Source organism: Gossypium arboreum, chromosome 1 (assembly GCF_025698485.1).
Source record: "Gossypium arboreum isolate Shixiya-1 chromosome 1, ASM2569848v2, whole genome shotgun sequence".
Lineage (NCBI taxonomy): Eukaryota > Viridiplantae > Streptophyta > Magnoliopsida > Malvales > Malvaceae > Gossypium > Gossypium arboreum.
In genome coordinates this window covers 79,379,840-79,391,078 of record NC_069070.1, presented here as the reverse complement: position 1 = coordinate 79,391,078, position 11,239 = coordinate 79,379,840, and the positions used below count along the sequence as shown (strand labels likewise).

The window sequence follows — 11,239 nt, the reverse complement described above, 5'->3', positions numbered from 1 at the left end:
AGAGACAGCGCCGGTTGATTCTGGACCGATTTCGAGTAATCAAGAATGAGAGACTAGACAAGCCTTTTACCAAATGATGAATGACTGGTTTACTCAGTATATCCGGACTAATCCGGTTGCACAATAACCTCCACCCCTGACTAATCCATCTTCGATGCCTGTTGTATCTCAAGTAAGTGATCCGCTGAGATTATATAAGCCACCCGTTGATAAAATCATAAAACATGGGGCCGAAGAGTTTAAAGCTACTGATGATGATGATGGTGCTGAGAGGGTTGAGTTCTGGCTTTATAATACTATCCGTGTATTTGATGAGCTGTCCTGTACCCCAGATGAATATTTGAAATGTGCCATATCTTTATTTCGAGACACAACATATCACTGGTGGAATACCCTAGTATTAGTGGTTTCGAGAGAGCGAGTGACTTGGGAATTCTTTTAGACTGAGTTCCGTAAGAAATATATCAGCCAGAGATTTATTGATCAGAAGCGAAAAGAATTTCTGGAGCTGAAATAGGGTCGGATGATCATCAAAGAGTATGAGCAAAAATTCGTGAGACTCAGTCGGTATGCCCGAGAGTGTGTTTCTACCGAAGCTATAATGTGTAAAATATTTGAAGATGGACTGAATGAAGACATTAAACTGTTAGTTGGCATACTTGAGATAAAAGAGTTTGTGGTACTTGTTGAGCGAGCCTACAAAGCTGAAGAGCTCGGGAAAGAGAAAAAGAAAGATGATCTTGAAGCTAGAGACTCGTGTAAGAGATCATTTAGCAGGTCAGTCCAGTCGGCACCAAAGAAGTTCTGAGCTGATTTTAGTCTTTCAAAAGCCACTTCGGGTTATTCTCGACGGGACCAGAACAGACCACCGGTGAGTTCAAGAGCTACCTTAGTAGCCAGTGTGGGGAATGTCAGATTAAATCAACCTGAGTGTAAACACTGTGGTAAACGACATCCTGGTAGTTGTAGTTTACATGATCGGGCCTGTTTTAAATGTGGATCGATAGATCATTATATTCGAGATTGCTCAGGGTTAGCTGAAGAAAATCCAGTACAAAACACGAGATCGGGTAATACTGCGACTCAGGATACACCACCGAGAAATGCGGGTAATACGAGTGGCAGTCAGAGAGGAAATAATGATACAGTAGTCAGATCTGAGGCTCGTGCACCTTCCAGAGCCTATGCTATTCGCTCGCTAGAGGAGGCTTCATCCCCAGATGTTATTATTGGTACATTCACTCTTTATGATACTAATGTAATTGCATTGATTGATCCTGGTTCTACTCATTTTTATGTCTGTGAGACTTTAGTATTCAACAAGACTCTGCCAGTTGAGTCTACTGAGTTTGTGATTAGAGTGTCAAACCCCTTGGGCCGGTGTGTTATGGTTGACAAAGTGTGTAAGAATTGTCCCTTGATAATTCGAGATCTGTGCTTTCCGGCTGATTTGATGTTATTGCCATTTGATGAGTTTGACATAATTCTAGGTATGAACTGGTTGACATTACATGATGTTGTTGTGAACTACAAGAGAAAAACCATTGATGTACGGAGTCAGAATGATGAGGTTATTCGGATTGAATCTAGTGATTTTTATGGTTTACCTGCAGTAATTTCTTCGATGCTAGCTCAGAAATATGTGAGAAAGGGGTGTGAAGCTTATTTTGCTTACGTGCTTGACAGTAAAGTGGCTGAAAGAAACATTGAATTAGTGCCTGTTGTATGTGAGTATCCAGATGTATTTCCTAAAGAATTACCGGGTTTGCCACCTATTCGGGAAGTAGAGTTTGGTATTGAGTTAATGCCTGGGACGACTCTGATATCCATAGCTCCGTACATAATGGCACCTACAGAATTAAAAGAATTGACAAATAGAGGTTTCGCGCGACCAAGTTTCTCTCCGTGGGGTGCACCTGTGTTGTTGGTGAAAAAGAAAGACGGAACTATAAGAATGTGCATTGATTATAGGCAGCTTAATAAGGTGACTATAAAGAATAAGTATCCGTTGCCACGGATTGATGATCTGTTTGACCAACTGAAAGGGACTACAGTGTTTTCGAAGATAGATTTGAGATCGGGCTACTATCAATTATGAGTTAAAGACTTTGATGTGCCAAAGACTGCTTTCAGAACGAGGTACGGACACTATGAGTTTTTGGTTATGCCATTTGGACTCACTAATGCACCTACTATTTTCATGGATTTGATGAATCGGATCTTCAGACCGTATCTGGACCAGTTTGTGGTTATGTTTATAGATGACTGATAAACCACAATTTATTCATATTTTTATCCCATGCTTAGCACATTTATGGATGATTTCTCCTTATATTTGGTGAATTCGATGCTCCTAATCCCTTAATTTCATGTTTTATACTTAGGTGACCATAGAAGAGTAAAAAGAGCGAGAAACGGGCCAAAAACATAGAAAATGGGCCAACATGGGAAATCAACACGGCCTGGACGTCCTCACACGGGTAGGCCACACAACCATGTCCATTTGGAAGAATTGAAGCACGACTCGCACGGGTAGACCACACGCCCGTGCCTATTTAATAGCCTTCACCATGGTCTGAAGCAATCGCACATGGGCATGTCACACGGGCGTGTCCCTGTCGAGCCCAAGTATAGTCCTATTTGAAAAAGAGCACTTTTGAGGGCTTTTAGGCATTCTAAAGCCTATTTAAACACCTGAGGAGGCACTTAAAAGAGGAGAACAAAGAGTAGGAGGCAAGGAATTACTCATGGGAAGCCGATTGATCCATCTCAGAAGCCAGATTCATCGTCAAGACTGAAGAACTCCCTTCAATTTCCTTTAGGAGTTTTGGATTTTCTTTATGTTTTCTTATCATTATTCTTTTGAGATGTTGTCTTTCATAATTATGAACTAAACCCCCTAAATACCTAAGGGGAATGAAACCTAAGACGGATCTTGTTATTATTATCTGAATTGTATGATAAATATTTGACTTGTTCTTAATTATGTGTTCTTAATTCTTGTTTTAATATTCTAGGATATTGATTCAAGTTAATTTGCTTATTTAGAGGAGCAAAAGTCTCTGTCTAAGAGTACATTTGTCGTAATTAATCAGAGTTGATTGCATGCCTAGAGATAGGGTGACAAGATTTTGTCGGATTAGGGTGAAACCTAATAAAGGAGTCCATAGAATGAGTTAATGCAACACTAGGATGTTAATTAGAAAGAGATTTCAATTAATCAACCTAAGGTTAGACGTTATTAGTCTCGAGAGAGATAATAATATAACTTAGGGATTTCTATGGATCAAGTCAAATGAATAAATCGTCTAATTCAGAGTCAAATAACAAGTGAAGTCTAGGTGGATTTTTCCTTGGGTATTGTCTTAATCAATCGAGTTTTCCCAAAAACTTTTCCCCAATTTTTTCTCTGTGCACCCTTATTTTAGTTAATTAGGTTAGATAAACAAATCCCTTAATTTTTAGGCTAGATAATAAAAAGAAAGTAATTACTAGTACTCTTGATTCCTTTAGGTTCAACAATCCGGTCTTGCTAAAGCTATACTACTGTTCGATAGGTACACTTGCCTTCATCGTGATAATATTTAGTTTCAAGAACAATTAATTATAAATTTTTAAACCTGTCACAAATATCACGTATCAAGTTTTTGGCGCCGTTGCAGGGGAACTCAGATATTAGGAACACTCAATTTTTATTACTTTAGCCATTTTACTTTATATGAAATCTAAATTTTTATTTTCTTTTCTAATTTTCTCTTTTATTCGCTTCTGACAGGTTTTTCTAGTTTATGACCAGAAGAAACCCGTTAGGACCATTACTTTTTGATAGTGAGATTGATCGCACAACTCGCAGAAGCCGAAGAGAAATAAGGTGAAGCTTAAGATACATAGAGAAAGAGCAAGAGGACGATATTAAAACCACTACCGAGGAGATGGCTGAAAATCAGGAAAATCCGCCACCTCCTGCGATTGCCGCTGATCCAGTAAATCAGTATCACACTCCATGCACTATGTATGATTATGCTAAACCAAATTTAACAGGAACTAAGTCAAGTATAGTTAGGCCTGCTATTACTGCAAATAGTTTTAAACTGAAACCTAACATGATTCAAATGATACAACAATTTGTTCAGTTTGATGGTTTGCAAGATAAGGATCCAAACAATCAGTTGGCAAATTTTCTAGAGTTTTGCAACACATTTAAAATCAATGACATTTCTGATGATGCCATATGCCTTCGGTTGTTTCCCTTTTCACTGAGAAACAAAGCTAAACAGTGGTTGAACTCGTTACCACGAATCACTACTTGGGAATAAATGACCGAAAAGTTTTTACTAAAAATATTTTCCACCAGCTAAAATGGCTAAATTAAGGAATGATATCTCTTCTTTTGTGTAGATGGATCTAGAAACACTCTACAATGCATGGGAGAGATACAAGGATCTGTTGAGAAGGTGCCCTCACCATGGGTTACCACTCTGGCTACAGGTTCAAACTTTTCTCAATGGCCTAAATCTTTCAACTAGACAGATGGTTGACGCAGTCACTGGTGGGACTATCAATAATAAGACACCTGAGGATGCTTATGAATTTATAGAAGAGATGTCACTGAATAGTTATCATTGGCAAGTCATGAGGACAAAGACAACGAAAGCAGCCGGCGTTTTTAACGTCGATTCAGTCACCATGCTCTCTAATCAGGTAGAACTTTTGAATAGAAAAATCGGTGATTTTCTTGGTTCATCATAGGTTCACCCAGTAATGCAATGCAATGCAAGTGAAGGAGGAACAAGCAATTCAGAATACCCACCTTATGGTCACAACACGGAAAACGAGTAATTAAATTATATGGGTAATAATCCTCGACCTCAAAATAATCCCTATAGTAACACTTAAAATATAGGATGGAGGAACCACCCAAATTTCTCATAGGGAGGCCAAGGGAATCAGAGACCACCACTACCTCTAGGGTTCCAACAACCACCTTACCATCAAGAGAAAAAGCCGAACCTTGAGGAGATGCTAACAAAATTCATCTTGGTGTCAGAAACTTATTTTTAGAATACCGAGATAGGACTTAAGAATCAGCAAGCATCGATCCAAGGGCTCGAAACTCAGATAGGCTAGCTCGCTAAATTGATGTTTGAACGACCACAAGGTAGCCTACCGAGTAACACTGAATCTAACCCAAGAGAGCAACTCAATGCGATTACCATTTAGGATGAGGAAGGGTTAGTTACACCTGAACCAGAACCGAGGTAAGAAATTGTGGTAAGTAAAGGTAAAGGTGAGGTGGACCACAATGACCAAAAACAGGTAAGTAAAGAGTATAAACCACATGTACCATACCTCAATGCGACAAGGAAAGACCACACAGATGAACAATTTGGTAAATTCCTTAAACTATTAAAGAAATTAAACATTAACTTACCGTTTATTGAAGCTCTTTTGTAGATGCCAAACGCAGTCAAATTCTTAAAGGAGCTTTTAGCAATTAAATGGAAGTTGGATGAAGCTTCACATGAGGAGTTCAATGTAGTTTGCTTAGCCATTCTACAGAACAACCTAGCCAAAAAATTGAAAGATCCAGGGAGTTTTATGATTCCTTGTTTAATTGGTAGCTTAGATGTTAATAATGCTTTGGCTGATTTAGGGGCTAGTATCAATGTTATGCCTTATAAAATGCTTAAGCAACTAGGTCTTGGGAAACTCGAACAAACTAGGATGAGCATTCAATTAGCAGATAAAACAATCAAATTTCCTAGGGGTATTATTGAAGATGTACTCGTTATAATTGACAAATTTATATTCCTGTTGATTTTGTTGTTTTAGACATAGAGGAGGATAGTAACGTGCCTTTAATTTTAGGGAGGCCCTTTTTAGCAACTGCTAGAACGATAATTGATGTTTATACAGGTGAACTCACACTTCGTGTGGGTATGAAATAATCACTCTTCAAGCTCATAATTCAAGTAACACATCAAATATCGAGGGTGATTGTATAAATCGTACTACTAATACTAATCATGTGGTAAAACCCTATGTGTAGAAAACAGATTCGAAGAGCACACATGATCCTTGTTCGAGTAACGACAAGAGACCTATCTATGAAGAACGAAGGCTACGAGTTGAAGAACTAGATGAATGGCAGAGGCATAAGCCAATGACACACGATAAACCAAAACCACGCCATGACGAGCTCAATATCTCACCAAATCAACTCAAAGTTGGAGACAAAGTACTACTAGATGCAGTAGACCCACAGATTGCCACCTCTGAACCTAATGGAGAAATCCCTCTTACGGTACTTAGCATTTTCCCATACGGCACAGTCGAGGTAATTCATGCCAAATTCGGTACATTCAAGGTAAATAATACTCATCTAAAACCTTATTTTGATGAAATTGATAGCCAAGATGAGGAGTGTAAACTCCTCGAACCACTATGACTATGTTAAATCGAGGTAAATCGAGCTTAGACTATAAATAAGCGCTTCTTAGGAGGCAACCCGAGCACTAACAGTATTGATTTCTTTAAAACTTTAGTTTTTAACATCTAATCACTAACTAAGTCTTTGAAACACAGGTTTTCTAATCCAGACGGCAAGGCACATAGGCGTGCCTTAGGTTGTGTTCATACCACAGGGGGCAACACGGCCATGCGATACGGCCGTATGGAAACAGAACAAAAATGTTTCCCCAAGACGGGATTCGATAAGTTGCCATGGCCGTGCGACATGGCCGTGGGCAAACCTGGCAAATTAATATGGGCGTACACAGCTCGTGCCCACCGACTGTGGTCGTGCCTGTCAAAACATCACGGGCGTGCACCTACATACACGGGTGTGAGAGAAGCGAAGGAAGAATGACACGGCCGTGCAACATGCCCGTGTGCACCAATGCGCCCAATTTTGAAAACCATGAAACGCACGGGCTGGGCACGGCCGTGTGCCTCAATTTCTTTATAAACACCTATTATTTTTACATTTTTTATTTTATTTTATTTTATTTTATTTTATTTTTATCTTTATTTATATGTTGAAACTACTTTTTATTTCCCTTTAATACTATTTTTATTTTATCTTGAGATTTTATAATTTTTTCGGCTATTTCTTTACGAGTAATTATGCTTTTTTATATTTCCTAAAAGAAGTTCCTGATTCTATCACAGTTATAGAGAGCTCCAAAGCTGGAAAAGGTTCTCCACGACTACCATGTCCTACCCGACCACCACATTAACCCATTCGCTGGACACGGTGGTTGTGGAACCTAACCTCTACCACCACCGGAGTATCCCCCTCCAATCTTATCATTGCCTTGGCCGATTATTCTCCATAACTCCAATTCAAGGATTCCATTCATCATTCAAGAAGTCTCAATCCTCTCCCTATCTTATGATCTTATATCTATATAATGCAATAAATCTAACTTTGTACATTGAGGGCAATGTATATCTTAAGTATGGGGGGTCCTTTATATCATTATTAGAAAAATCCCTAAATTTTGTCTTATTCTCATGTGATCTTCTCATATCATTATTAGAATGAATTTTGATTGATTTATGATTTTCTATTAATATGTCTTGAATTAAAATATAGGAATGTATGCATTGATGGTTTAAACTTTAAGGAATTAGAGAATCAAGCATGATAAGTTGATTTTTGAGTTTTAAAAATTTTTAGGTTGTTTCCCCAAGTTCAGGTATTATCTTGAGTTGAAATTCACAGGTTTAACATCAAAAAGTCATAATTTTTGTGAGATCTTGAAACCTTTAGGAGCATCTATTATTTCTTTCATGCTCACTTGTATTGTTGCTTTGAGTGCGTCAATATTGATTTGTTATTCTAGAACTTGCCTGATTATGCATGTCAAGACCACACCTTTGATTTGATACGTCAAGATGATAAAGGCACTTAGGTTTAACCCGCTCACTCCATAAAAGCCTACCTTCACAATTTACCCCTAGTGAACCCCCTTGAGCCTTACAACCCATTCATTGATTTATCTTCAACATTACCCCTTAACCCATTATTGTTGAAATCCCCTAAATTAATTTGATCCCTATTGTTGTCGAGATTTGATTTTAATAAATTGCTTAGCTGTGTTTTATTTTTGATACATAGCTTATGTTATTTGGCTTGTTCTTAAAAAAAACAATACATACATATATATTAGTAGTAATTCGTCGTTTTTCAATAAGTGTTAATTCCATATTCTGAGAAGAAGCTCACTTGTATTCAATTAATGATTAGTTATTTTTCTAGTTAGGTAATTTTTCAATTCAATCTCAATTTTAACTTTTTCTTTCAGCTTGTGACCGCACCCCCTAACCAAAGCGACGTTACAACCCTCTAAAGACCTTTTGATTGACGTATCAAATCAATATATAGTGGTGGAGATTTGATTTTCATATAAGCCTATGGTAGTAACTTTTCATATTGACCAATGAGTGCTTCATTTATTATCCTTAAACACCTCGAGTGATTTGAGTGACTCTTTAGTGAGGATGTTAAACTTTGTGATATTTTGAATCAAAGATAATCACTTAAATGAGAGGAGACACCTATGTTTTCATGATAAAATGCTCAACTTGGAATGTTTGAAACTTTGATGTTCTTCTAGTTGAATTCTCAATATATGATTACTTATGGCTTATTTTGAGATATTATTGATAGGGATTATAAGTCGAGAAGAATTTATTTTGATTGTGAGTTAAAGATTTTGCTTGAGGATAAGCAAACGCTTAAGCGTAGGGGTATTTGATAAACCGTAATTTATACATATTTTTATCCCATGCTTAGCACATTTATGGATGATTTCTCCTTAGATTTGGTGAATTCGATGCTCCTAATCCCTTAATTTCATGTTTTATAATTAGGTGAGCATAGGAGAGTAAAAAGAGCGAGAAAAAGGCCAAAAACGGAGAAAATGGGCTAATATGGGAAATCAACACGACCTGGACGTCCTCACATGGGTAGGCCACACAGCCGTGTCCATTTGGCAGAATCAAAGCACGACTTGCATGGGTAGACCACACACCCATGCCTATTTAACAGCCTTGACCATGGTCTGAAGCAATCGCACACGGGCGTGTCACACGGACATGTCCCTGTCGAACCCAAGTATAGTCCTATTCGGAGAAGGGCACTTTTGAGGGCTTTTAGGCATTCTAAAGCCTATTTAAACACCTGAGGAGGCACTTAGAAGAGGAGAACAGACAGTAGGAGGCAAGGAATTACTTAAGGAAAGCCGATTGATCCATTTCAGAAGCTGGATTCATCATCAAGACTAAAGATCTCCCTTCAATTTTCTTCAAGAGTTTTGGGTTTTCTTTATGTTTTGTTATCATTATTCTTCTGAGATGTTGTCTTTCATAATTATGATCTAAACCCCCTAAATACCTAAGGGGAATGAAACCTAAAACGGATCTTGTTATTATTATCTGAATTGTATGATAAATATTTGACTTGTTCTTAATTATGTGTTCTTAATTCTTGTTTTAATATTCTAGGATATTGATTCAAGTTAACGCGCTTCTTCAGAGGAGTAAAAGTCCCTTTCTAAGAGTGTATTTTTCGTAATTAAACAGAGTTGATTGCACGCCTAGAGATAGGGTGACAAGATTTTGCCAGATTAGGGTGAAACCTAATAAGGGAGTTCAAAGAACAAGTTAATGCAACACTAGGGTGTTAATTAGAAAGAGATTTCAATTAATCAACCTAAGGTTAGACGTTATTAGTCTCGAGAGAGATAATAATATAACTTAGGAGTTTCTATGGATCAAGTCAAATGAATAAATTGTCTGATTCAGAGTCAAATAACAAGTGAAGTCTAGGTGGATTTTTCCTTGGGTATTGTCTTAATCAATCGAGTTTTCGTAAAAGCTTTTCCCCAATTTTCTCTCTGTGCACCCTTAATTTAGTTAATTAGGTTTGATAAACAAATCCCTTAATTTTTAGGCTAGATAATAAAAAGAAAGTAATTACTAGTACTCTTGGTTCCTTTAGGTTCGACAATCCGGTCTTGCTAAAGCTATACTACAGTTCGATAGGTACACTTACCTTCATCGTGATAATAGTTAGTTTCAAGAACGATTAATTATAAATTTTTCAATCCTGTTGCGAATATCACGTATCAATGACATGTTAATCTTCTCTCGTGATGAAGTTGAACATGTTGAACATTTGAGACATGTGTTGCAGACTTTCCGAGATAAGTAGTTGTATGCGAAATTCAGTAAATGTGAGTTCTGGTTAAATGAAGTTAGTTTTATGCGTCAAGTGGTATCAGCATTAGGTATTTGATTTAATCCGAGCAAAAAATTTCAGCTATACTTGATTGGAAACCTCGAAAGAATGTTTCTGAAGTCTGAAGTTTTCTAGGACTTGCTGGTTATTATAGACGGTTCGTGAAAGGTTTCTCTATGATTGCAGCTCTGATAACAAAGCTATTGTAGAAAGATGTTAAATTTGAGTGGTCAGAGAAGTGCCAAAAAAGTTTCGATCAATTGAAAGCCCTTTTGACCGAAGCTCCAGTGCTAGTTCAGCCAGAATCGGGTAAAGAATTTGTTATTTATAGTGATGCATCTTTAAATGGTTTGGGCTATGTTTTGCTGTAGGAAGGCAAAGTGATAGCTTATGCCTCGAGACAGTTAAAGCCACATGAAAGAAACTATCTGACACATGACCTAGAATTGGCAGCCATTGTGTTTGCGTTGAAAATATGGTGTCACTATCTGTTCGATGAGAAATGCCATGTTTATTCTGATAAAAAAAGCCTAAAATACTTGATGACCCTGAAAGATCTGAATTTGAGGCAATGCCGATGGTTGGAATTGCTAAAAGACTATGAACTTGTGATTGACCATCATCTGGGAAAGGCTAATGTTGTTGCTGATGCTTTAAGCTGAAAATCATTGTTTGCTTTGCGTGCAATGAATGTGCATATGGCCATGTCTGATGATGGTTCAATAGTAGCTGAATTGAAAGTAAGACCGTTATTTATTCAACAAATTTGTGTGCCCAAAAGATTGATAATGAGTTGATCGTAAAACGAGCTCAGTGTGAGATGGATGCAGATTCAGAATTCAGAGTTGATGCTGATGACTGTTTGAGATTCAGAGACCGAATATGTGTTCCGAGGAATTTAGAATTGATTCAAATTATTTTGAATAAAGCTCATAGTAGTTGGTTATCCATTCATCCAAGTAGTATAAAGATGTATAATGATTTGAAACAGCT

General features: G+C 37.5%; 1 non-coding gene across 1 annotated transcript; it reads right to left on the bottom strand.

Annotated features, from left to right (window-relative positions):
* Positions 1–4,365: 4,365 nt before the first annotated feature.
* Positions 4,366–4,472, bottom strand: LOC128282180 (small nucleolar RNA R71). The gene has a single exon (XR_008272413.1). It is a non-coding gene; the product is annotated as a small nucleolar RNA R71 (small nucleolar RNA).
* Positions 4,473–11,239: the final 6,767 nt, after the last annotated feature.